This window comes from Chrysemys picta, chromosome 4, assembly GCF_011386835.1.
Source record: "Chrysemys picta bellii isolate R12L10 chromosome 4, ASM1138683v2, whole genome shotgun sequence".
Classification (NCBI taxonomy): Eukaryota; Metazoa; Chordata; order Testudines; family Emydidae; genus Chrysemys; species Chrysemys picta.
In genome coordinates, this window is record NC_088794.1 from 107,534,784 (window position 1) to 107,547,287 (window position 12,504).

Sequence of the window (12,504 nt, forward strand, 5' to 3'; positions counted from 1 at the left end):
GTCTGAATTCCCTTCCCCCATTAAGAGCTTGGTGCTGTAACTTCATCTCTCATGCTATGGGGAATGAATTACAGAAGCAATCTATCCTAATTTGTTAACTTATTCAAATAACAGTTATTATACTTAACTATGCTAAAGATTATCTTTTTGGTGGCAGATTGTTTATTTTTTGATGAGCCTAATTACTGATTTTCTAAAGGTAATTTACATTTATTACTAATACATCTTTTAAAATGTGACAGATAAATGTTGTTCCCATAAGTATATTATGAAAAAAGTTACTATTTAAAAACACATTATTTAATTTGAAAGATAAATGGCAAACACCATTATTTTTTCCTGTAGCACCTGTGCTGTAAGCTCATTAAAATGTGTAATTCCAAGTGTAGCTGCAATACTAAGAGAAAAATAACCTATAGTATAGGTATACTCTAAAAATATACTTGGAATGCAAAGCTGACAAAAGGCATACTTACTGATGTAGCTTGGCTAATTTTATCTTCTTTCAGTCTATGTTTGCCTTGACTGTATAAGAGGATAAAAGCTATAGTGGAGGAAATGTATTTTCTACCAAATGTATTTAAATTGCAATTTTGTTCTTTATCAGTTTGCTGTAAAACTGACCATTAAGGGAAAGTAACAGCAATTCTATAAGCAGCTTCAAAAATACCTCTATTAGAAATGATTATTCTACTATATGAGCCAATATACAGCAGAGGTGCTCAGAAAGTGATACTGATTTTGTTTCTCAAGGAGAGGACAGCTTGAAAGAACAGCCTTCCTGCATATGAGATCATGCAACCTTTTGCTGTCACTATGACCCATGACTCACCAATGGAATCAGGATTCATAGTCATATATTCAGTGTGTGCAGGGATCACCTTATGTGATGTTCCTAGAGTCTTTTCTGGAAAATACATTAGATTTCTGTGTGCAATCTGTTATGGTCACACGTAAGTCACAAAAGATATTTCCGTCCTTTTGTATAGAACATACAATTTAAATTTCACATACGTTGGAAAAAAATTATTACTTGGTTGAAGAAAAATAAACTGGTTTTATCCCATAATCCTGCAGCGGGAGTTAAAATATCCTGCAACTGACTGTAGCCAGGAGGAACCTAGAGGGAAAGGATGGTCCTGTGGCTAAAGCACAAGATTGCTAGTCAGACTTTTTGTATGGCCTTGAGCAGATCATTCAATCCCTTTCTACCTCAGTTTCTTTAACAATGAAATATCAGGGATAATAATTGAGGGGGGAGTCCTGAGGCTTAAATCATTCCCCGAAAACTGTTTTGAGATCCACGGATAGAATGTGATATCTAAATGCAAAGTATTAGTAGTTACATAATTCTATGAAAAAAACAGTATTCAAGGCCAGTGGAATACAGACTCTAATGAGTAATAATTTAAATATAAAAAAATTAGGCTGCAGGAATGATCTAAATTGGCTTTTCTTACCATTTATCTTTGCAGATTTAATAGGGCACTAGAAACAACAGTGTTTCTTTATCTTTTTTTACAACATAGTCATGATATTTTATTTCACTATAGCAGAAAATTCCACCAGAGGACTTATTTAAAATCTTAATAATACCTACATGGTAGAAATAGCTAGTTTATATTATCATCTGTGGATGTTTTGATTTTGGAAAACAGGTTAACTGTCCAACAGTGAGACTTCTCACTATAGATCTGATTAAAACCCACACCAAAGTTTTTAAAGAGCAAATTTGATATCTTCATTATTCTGCATGTTGTTTTTGCACTGATTTCATGTAATTTACTTTTTCTATAAAAATAGAGAGGTCAGTTACAGCAAATAAGATCAAAGGAGAAGGTAACTGGATAGATCCAGATATTTCTGCTTAATTTGGAAGGCATATAATGCATGTCTGGAGTGCCTCCTAGGAAATGCCTAAGAGATGTACTTTGCACTAATCTTTTAGCTGTATTCCGACAGTTATTTCTTCATAATCCTCATCATAAGCCTCTGCTCTTTGATGAATAGTTTAACCCTAAACTCCAAGCTGGATAAATTCCATAGTATGAAAAGTTAACTCATTACTGGTGCCAGAAATGTCCAAATAGTTCTGTGATACCCCTCTTCGCCTTTTATATTAAAATCTCATTGTATATACGTACATAAATTATGTGTGTCTGTTAAATATTGTGTATCCCTTTTTGTTGTTTGGCTGTGGCAGATCCATATTTTATTATTGATCGGAGCACCTTTGAGTGTGCTGAAGGTAAGTTCACAGGTAAGTATAAGGACAGGATCCAGGGAAAAGGTCAGACTTGATGATTTCCCTTGTTTGTTTTGAAACTACGTTCTTAAAAAAATCAATAAGTTTTCTACATCAGTACAAAGACATTTTTTACTCTAACTTGAATCTAGGCATTTAAAAATCGTTGTTCGCATACTGTATGCCTGTGCATTTAAAGGCTTTGGCATGTAATCGTATAATGGCTATCTTCAGTTGTTCTGGAAGAGCTTGTGTTTGCAAATAAAACTGTATTTTATGTAACATACTTTCACTTTTTTTTTTTCATTTCCTTTTAGAAACTTGGCTGCTGTTCAGGTGCAGGTTCATCCTGTTAACCATGGGATGACCTCCAATGCCATTGCATCATTCACTGCCTCTCGTTACACTGACTCCCAAGATACATTTTCTTTCCAAATGTGATTTGTCCATGTTGGTTTTCTGATCAGGCTACATATGCTGGTCCTAATTCAGTAATCATTTTGTCGTATAGCAAAGCCATTTGCTTTCATGTGGATTCCCCTCCCAACTACCTCTAACTACCCACCCTACCTAAATTGAATGCTTCTGTAATACTTATCACCCGTTACATTCTTTAAAGTTTTGAAATTCCACAAATTCATCATGATCAGTCTGATTCATCTTTACAAAGCTGTACCGGTCAGTACTCTCTTATTTCATGTATCAAATTTAATATATATATATGTATAATGCATATTTTTGTTGAAACTATTTTGTGTTTAAAATTACAATTTTATTTGATTGCAGCAAAAGGAAAAGTCATTAGTCCTCCTAATTCAATACATCTAAAAGTTAAGCAATTAAAATCAATGCCATTTATTTCATTTTAAAATTTAATCTATGCAACACTTCAAGAAACAACTACATGGTGTTGTATATTAGGAACTGTTGACATTCTACTGAATTAAGTACAACATTTTGGGTTTTTATGCTTCTTGAGGTGGTAAAGGGAAAAAAGTTTTTAAAAAAGTGTGCCTTGCTGTATTTCTTATACCATTTATTAAAAAGCTGCTTTCAGAGTAAAATTATGTTGGTTTCAAAGGAGGAAATAGCAAGGTTAAGATGTGTGAATAATTTCTGTATATATGTATAACCAAGTACAAACATTGATGTATAATGACAGTATAAAATGCTTTCATGTTTGTGATGTCCAGTGATGTTGAAAATATAAGCCTTAAAACCATTAGATTGCATGATAATTAGAATTGGCATAATAAACATTGTTTATTGGGGAAAAAAAGCAAAATTGGTTATCTGTTTTACCTACGTTCGAAGAAAAAAATACTGCATCAAAATACAGAAGAGTTATTGTTTGCAATCTTTCATAGAGTCTAGAGTTTCCATATCAGTCAAGAGTTTTGGGCTACATGGCTCCAAAGTAAAGGTCATGCAAACTAAGGAGTTTCAAAATCTTTCTGGTCACACATGGAAATGCAAACATTCAGACAGATGAATCTAGTGAACTGCAACACCAGTTCCCAAAGGACAAGTATACATATATCTTAAACCTTTATTTCTTTATTATTAATAGTTTGATGTTGGATGTTAGGAAACTTTCTGTCTCTTAAAATTTCATTCATTTACATAGTCCCCTTGAATGAGCTTTGTATATATTTATATAAGCTCTTTTACAGTTAGGCTGTTTGAATAATTTAGATTATGTACATTTTAAATGTTTTTATCTTGTTCTAAAACTATATTGGGTGGCTAAAACAATGCTGAATGCTCTATCTAGTATCTCTGCAAAAATGACTCTTTCCTAAAAATCTCTATTGTAAGTGGAGGCTACATTTAATAAGCCAGAAACTGGGTCTGCTGTTTTCTATTTTATCTGTTTAATATATATATATATTTTCTATTATGTGCGTGGGGGATTATTTTAAACAAACAAAATCCTTCAGTATTGGTTTTCTTAATAAAATCAATCAAATAAAATGCCAGTAGCCTAGCCAGAATTTAGACGACGACCTAAAATACCTCATTGGCATGTCCATGTAATAGTGGAGGAACTGGTAAGAAAACTTTCCGGTTTCAAGCTACCAAAGGCATATTTTCACTTATAATGGTGAGAAAAACATGTAGGTCCTGACTCTTATCTTTGCTAAGTCCCCTTTACAAGGCCAAAGCACTGTAAAAGAGCCTTATGTAGATGAGAATGAAGCCCTTAAAAAATTGAGAAAAATTCCTTGCAATTGCCTTTTTGAATCTATGACGTGTTCTCCACTTGCATATTCTCACAGTTACAGTCCAGAACTGTGTTTAAGTTAAACCCAAGCCACACTGAAGGTCTGAATCACTCTTTACAGAGTATTGGAAAATGTCAAATAATTTCTAGGTGCAATTTCTCATAAAATCATACAGAGTTTAGCCAGTCTATTTTTTTTAATTAAAATTATTAATTTTTAGTGATATATCATGGTTAATTTTTACATGGGAATTGAGTTTTGAAGTATATCTTGGTCTGTCTTAGCACTTTGTTTTTAACCTAACTCACTCTGACTGCAATCATATCTTGATGATGAGAACAGAACTCGTAAGTTAGAGGCTTTTCATGTCTGTCAGCTCAGCCAACAAACTGCAGAACTCCATCAGTTATTGTACCGTGCTTCTGCTTTATTAGGTCAGTGGCCACTTACTGGTTTTTCTAAGTGAAAATAATAGTATAATCACACCATAAAGACAATAATTCATAATACAGTATTTGGAATAGTATATGGTCACAATTCAAACTTGTAAGGCTATGTGGCTCAATCCTGAGAGATGGAGAACACCTTGACTTAACTAGTGTTTGCAGAACTATATTATTTGATCTCAGGAGACAAAGTACAGTATCATTTTTATAACTGTGATTCAAGGCCATTCATTATCAAATATTCTTTACTAGCATGGTTATAAGCTCTATATTTTCTTATTTTTCTTCTCACAGAGAGCATATTGGATTTTGATGTCAATATAAATTGATTTCTGAAAGAAAACAAATCTCTGGCATGCACTATACAGCATTCACTTATGTCATATAAAAGCCATATGCTTAGAGCCAAATTGTGTCTAGCGCTTGGAAATAGTTATAATGCCCGCTCCCTAAAAGAATTGCAAAAGTGGCATTAATATAGCTCATATCCTGTCTAACACCAACCCATACACAGCCCCCTCACATTCTTTTTCAATTAGGTGAAAATCACCTATGTGCAGGAGACTTGCACAAATCCCTTGGCCCACTTAACCCTACATAGGGGGTGCATGGAGTTTTTGCCTGTGCACTGTCCGTACGCTGAAGAAAGGGTCTGCATACTGGCTGCACATTGACTATAAGAAAGGCCCCCCAACAATAGCTTCTGCAGGTAGTGAGGAGACAGCGCAGCAGCCCATGCCCTGCAACTTGGATTTCATCTCCCTAAGCGCTTCACATTCCACCCACCTAGAGTCCGAATAGTCTGGCTTTATGCAGATAGAATGAATGGCACCCACTAAGAGTAGGAATAATATGCACAGTGGAACTGTGATCCAGGGGGCATTTCTGGAAGATATTCTCTATCAAAGCAGCTGTATATACATACACGTGGACATAAACTTTGCATCGTATCCCTGACCCCACTGGTCACATGATGTTGTGCCTTTCTATCAGGTAAGTCAAAGAAGGCCATGTGGAATAGTGTCTTTTTATAGGATGAAGAATCCAGGTGGCAAACTCCACTCTGTGCTCCTACTGCTTACCATAGTTTTCCTGATATAGAGGTACATGTATGCAGACAGCCAGAATCTGGCCCCTCAAATGCTGTTTGAATTTCAAACATTAAATTCACACTGATGCCATAGACCTTGATGTGATACAGTTGTTTAATCTAGTCTATATATTGAAAATTCTTAAATGCCTGTGTCAGAAAAAAAAAAGCCTCACAAACCTGGAAAGTCATGAAAAGTAGTCCCCACAAACTACTAATCTAAACTTTCAAAATACTGTCAGGGTTATAAGCAGTAAATATACTCTATATTGTACTATTACACACTAAGATAGCGATAGGCTTCCATCCCTGTGCCTGGGAGTTACTGCATGCATACCATTAAGAACCAAGTGCATACCTATTCCACAGTCCTTAATCGAGGTCCCTGATTTACATTTAATTCAAATCTCCACTGAAGTCCTTAGTGTTGGACTGTAAAAGAGGACAGACTTTTTCCTACTGACTCTACTTTACAAATCTCATATAGTAGCATAAATGTTCACAACACTGTTCCCGTTATTTGCTTCACAGTAAATGAAAATGTGCCTCAATCTTTTTCCTTCAGAATGATGGACAGGAGTAGATTAATAGATGTCAAGACTAGAGAGGGACAATTAGATCATCTAGTCTGACCTCCTGTATAGCACAGCCCATAGAATTTCACCCAGTTACTCCTGCAATGAGCCCAATAACCTGTGTTTGACTAAAGCTTACCTTCTAGAAAGGCATCCAGTCTTGATTTAAGATATCAAAAATTGTGCTGGAGAGGTCTGAGTGCCAAGGGCTTATTATCCCCAGGTTTGGACAGTTTCTACAAATTTATTCCTAATAATAGTATTTCTTTAAAAGGGGTTTTGTACAATTGGTGGCAACTGATCTATTGCCTCCAGAGCAGTGTATCTAACTTCTCAGGCTCACTCTATCAACACCAGTTGTTTACATTTGTCATATAACGATTAATTATTTGTTCAGAATGCATCTATTCAACTCTGATTCAATAAAACATTTTCAAGGAGCAGATCATAAATCTACTGTGCACCAAATTGCATCATGCATGGGATTAGTTATTGTTAGTACAATGCTTTGAAAATGTAAATTCTTATAAAATGGTAAGTATTAATTTATTCCCAGACAAAAAACTCTGTTTTCATGGAGTTAAGGTTAAGAGTATGTATCCGTAATTTAAGGGTGAAAACATTAGAGGGATGTTGTAATTATCCCAAAAGTAAGCATGAGAACCTCAGGAAATTCCACGTTAAAGTCATATTTAAAAGAAATCCAAACATGTTAAGGTAAGGAAATGTACATTTAAAGCACACAAATAACCTTAACGTTGCCCTTTAGTGATGTCATATAATAACTGTAACTTTATAATTATGGCATTTGAGTGTTTATGGACTTAGATTAGAGTGATTTTTAATAGCATATGTAATTCCCTCTCTCCCCCCCCCCTCTGCCCCAATAACATCACCACAGGGCAGAATTAAGGTTATTTGGTTGCCTTAACTATGCATTTCCATACTTTAACATCTTTGGATTTCTTTTGTGTGTAAACTTAACTCTGAATTTCCTGGGTTTCTAATGTTAGTTTTGGTTTAATATACCATATCCATCTATTTTTTTTAAAAATCTTTAAGATACTGTTATATATTCTCAACCTTAACTAATTTTTAACATGGTAGGGGAGTTGGCTTGGAATTTAGGTTTTTTTTTTAAATGATTAAAAATGAACACTAAAAAAGACCAAACCCGCAAAAGAGAATGCTACCATGCACTATTTATAATGATGATATGTAGCCATCTTATTCAGTCATTGTCAGTCCACTGCTTCCTCCATTGGGCACTATTTTGATATGTAGTATCAGCCTTAAAACATTTTTTTAAATTTTGACTTTTGAGGGCAGATTCACAGTAGACTAAAGCAGCCAAAGTGTACTGATGACTGTAGTCCTAAATATGGAGTGGACCTATTGAGCTGGTGTGCTGTATTAATGAGATCAGTACTATGTGAAGGGATGCAAGCATAGTCCAGTCCCTGAGTCTCAAAGTCTTTGCCCTTTAAGGGCTCTCTCTGTGCTGCTCAATTCCTCCAGCAGTGCTGTGGAGCCAGGGCAACAGTGCAAAGAAGCCTTTCAAACACTGATGACCAAACTAGTATCTGGCCATGGAATCTTTAATTAACAGTGACAGTTTGGGTCCAGTGATTTACCAATGAGAACTCTTGACGTATGTCCAGTCTCCTTCATACCACTAAGTCATTACACCCAACAAAATGTTCCATGCAAATTAGCTCATAGACTCGAAGGCCTGATCATCTAGTCTGACATCCAGCACACTGCAGGCCACAGACCTCACCCACCCACCCACTAGCTGTAGAAGAATGTCGGTCATTGGTTGTTACCACTGATGCCACAATTGTCACTTGAGTTATTTAAGCCATTAACCTGAGTCTGTCTGTAGGGCCATAGCAATTAGACACAACAATCATTAGATGAATTACAATCTAATTTCTTCAAATTAACCTATGCACAATATTGCAATTAATGTTAGCTATAGTGAAATTTGAAGAGTCTGACAAGTTCATTTAGGAATAAGAAAAGACTGACACGTATGCTATATTCTTAAAAGAACCTATTTTTTATATTAATTTTAACTCAAACAACAGGTTTACTTGTAAATTTTCAGAAATATAATTCTGTACTCAAGGTGTACATGCTATACATGTGGGGAGACTATGCTATATTTTTCATACCAAGAGACTAAATCTGTATTTTAAGTGCAAAGCGAGACTCAACTACCTATAGTGTTGCAATCAGAATTCTCAAAATTTGTCATTATGGGTGGGGTATGGAGGGGCACATGTAAGATTTAACACATTTCACAAGATAGTTTTCCCGAAGAGCATTATGAGGAAGGGATGTAGTTTAACAGGAGTTCAAGCTGTATCTCAAAAGTGTAAATCATTCCTGAAGCTCATTTACAGTGTCAATACTGTCTATTAAAACTAGACTCTGTAGGGCGATATTATTGCATCCCCACATTCTAGCCAATGGTACCCCCGCCACATAGGGATTAATGCCACTAGGAATAACCTGCTGTCCTCTGAGGTGGAGTGGTGATGTTATTGCCATTGCTCAGGAAGCCGTAAACTTGTAGCTCACATCTCCTGACTCAAAAGCCCTATTGCATAATGCCCTTCTGGAGGACACGTATTGTGTGGTGCCTCCAGAAGAAACAGGGGGCCAAATTTGGACCAAATTCAACTGAGGCATTTCTGACATCCTTAGAATTGAAACTGTACACTCCAGACAGGTTTCTCATCCTATGATTTTTATTATCTTACACTATCATGCACAATCTCCCCCACCTCCAAAAACCAAAACCAACAAAAAAAAACCCTCACCCTCATTATAGAAATCACTCTATAAATCCTTATAGTCCCCAGCCAATGGTTTAATCAAAGATGCTGTAAGCTTTGTAGAATTATGATGGTCCCATTTACTGATTGTTATTTATATTGACTCAGTGAAGCTAGACAGATCTAATTCTCTATGTGTGATAGGTTGTTGGGTTTTTTTGGTGTGGAGTTGGTGTTTTTTGTTTATTTACCTCAAAGTGGAACCTCTTCTTTTTTTTAAAGTGGCAAACAGACTGTAGATATTTATTTTTGATTGCTAAAATTGTGGCAAAAATCAAAGCAAGCCTCTTGGCTCCACTAGGTCACTGAGTGTCCATGCCAGTTACAATAGATCCGTGCTGCTTTTGGCACTATTTTGTGAAGAGAAGCCACTAGTAGGTTTTTTTCCCCATGCACATAACTCTCTGTATTCATATGCTAATAAAATGATACATAAGAATCTTCCTCTCTGTTTCATGCCATAGGTTGGAATATAAATATTTACCAAATCTGCCCCTGAAGTTTTTCACTTCAGTTTTTTAAATCTTTTGGGGGACCCAGATTAACTAAAACAAGATGCCCTCAGCACCACTGAGCTAAGCATTTGTCTTCTGCCCTTTTTCTTTTTCACATGCTTTATAACCAAAGGTGGGAATTACATTTTAATTTAATAACTAACAGAATTATGTGACCTCAGTACTATGGTACAGCAACTAGCAGGCACTAGGGGAGAAGGAACAGTAAGGGATCCACGAGGTAAAGATGAGGAATGTGTGGCCAGCATGCATCTAATGGCTACAGCTGTGCCAGACAGACTAGGGGACAATTTAGATCTGTATGCCAGCCTTGCCCAGCAAGGCAATGCCATGCTGCTGATGACAGAATAAAAATGAAGAGGCAGGCACAAAGGGAGGAGCTTCATAAGTGGCTGATGGGCATTGTCTCTAATAAAAATATTTGGAGCATGGTAGAAACATCCACTGTGTTGAAACCGATTGATCTCTCATGCAAAACCTGTTATTGTAATATGTAAAATAATGCTATTAATGAATACACATTTTTCTGACGAAGATCTTCAGTTTGCTAAATGTATCAATCTACAGCGTTATTGTCATCGAATTCACATTTTATTGCATTAAGTGCAAGGTGATGAAGGTGAGGTTACTTCTTTCTGGGAAGGGTATCTGATTTTGTTCAGAAGGGTAAAAGTATTTTCAATAACCATCTTCAACACACTGGGCAAAAATTTTGCACAAATAGATTAATCTTTGAAAAACACAGTTGTGGATCAACTCAAACTATCGGTGAATTTCGTTCAAATTTGGTGAATAGTTTCAACCAAAAAGAAGGGGAGGGGAATGTTCCCAAAACAATCAGAGCATTTGGTTTCAAAATTTAGGTATGTTCATTTTTTTAAAGAGGGTAAGCACCTGAAAATTAAATTAAACATTTCATTTTGGGTTAAATAAAAAGTTTAATTAAATTCAAAACAATTTGGGGGATTTTTTGTTGAGGAAAAAAAAATCATTTCAGGTTGACCCGAAATGGATATTTTTTCCTGATTTTCGGTTCAGCCACCAAAAATAGCAATTATTTGCCCAGCTCTAATCCTCAACTACCAGTGAAGTCAAATTTTAATGTATGGATCGGTATGTCTGTGGCATTCATTACCCTGTAGTGCCTGGGAATAAGAATGGATGGGAAGTGTAGGAAGTGCTCCTCAGCTTGCAGAATGGGGTGCTAAATGCTCGAGTGGATTATTGTATTTAGAACAGCTGTCAGAAGATTAAAAGTTTCCCAAAGACCCAATTATATGAGTAATATGCTTGGGAGAGAAAAAACATTAAGCTACACCTACATACAGCATGTACCTAAAACTATTTGAGATAATTTTATCACGACAGACATGATAGTATGCAGAATAATGAATGGTTTCGTTAAGACAGATCTATTGTTCCTTTTCTTTTCCAGCCACATAATTCTAAGTCACTCACTGAAATTGATTGGTAGTGAATTCAGAATTGACGGAAGGAAATACTGTACTACTTTATGTGACATAATTAATCTGATGAATTTCATTTCTACAAGAAATTACTGAGTCCAGTACCTTGGTGGGACTGTAAAGGAATCTAAATATAGCATAGCCAGCTGTGCTAAGATAGCAGGTTAGTCAAAACTAATGACCACTGAAAGCAAACTTCATCCTTCATGAAGAAAACTGCTGCCTTTTGAAGGACCAGAAGGAATTTCCCAGCCTCCCTCTCCCCCATTACTGGTTTGCACCATTTGCCCAAAGCAAAGATGGAGAAGTTTTGCCTTGCTCTGAAGCATCAGGAATAGGCCACTGTCAGGGACTAGATATTATAGGGTAATGCCTATGGCTTGTTTGGTTTTGTTTTTTTACTAACACTTATGTTCTGAGAAACAAAGATGTGATCTGCCAGAAACAAATTATTTCAATTACTTGACAAGCTATTGTGCTGAAGTATAAGAAATTATCTAAAATATGATTCTGTGGGTAACTGTAACAGGCTTCCCATATGCCATGTGTAACATATATATGGTTACCTAGATGAAGCTAACTGTGCTAAATTATATTTCAATAAAGAAAACACTTGTATTCCAGGCAATAGGGTAACAATATTTCAGAAGAATAACCCTTCTTTAATCATATACTTTGATGGAGGAGTGCTCATATGCACATCAGCTCAGCTCAATTCATTCCAGAAGGACTGACATCTTAAACTGCACTAAACAATGAATCACCTTGTCAAATAAAGTGCAAAATGGAAAACCTGTTACCAAACTCATCTGATATAATGACAATTTACAACAACATGTTTGAGGTGATAAACCGACAATAATAATTATATTTCTTTTAGACTTTCATTGTACTTTGAAAGTTTTGTGCAATCATACACTCTTCCAAAAAATTGTATAGCAGGGCATTTATTTTCTGGAACTTCAAACCTTTTATGAACATGCAAACCATAGTTAACATTAAACTGACTACTCTCAATGTTAACCTTTTTTTACAATAAGCCATAGCTGGACTTGCTAGCAATGCTTATACATCTTCATACAATGCTTAGAACACATTT

At 35.6% G+C, this 12,504-nt stretch overlaps 1 protein-coding gene across 14 annotated transcripts in view; it reads left to right on the plus strand.

The window, feature by feature from the left end:
- The window catches only part of AKAP6 (A-kinase anchoring protein 6), a 427,955-nt gene extending 424,425 nt beyond the window's left edge, over positions 1-3,530 (plus strand). For all 14 annotated transcript variants that reach the window (XR_255087.5, XM_065595443.1, XM_065595441.1 and 11 more), the window contains one exon: positions 2,563-3,530. The gene's annotated coding sequence lies outside the window, so the exon portion shown is untranslated. The remainder of the gene's footprint in view (positions 1-2,562) is intronic.
- The last annotated feature ends 8,974 nt before the right edge of the window (positions 3,531-12,504 follow it).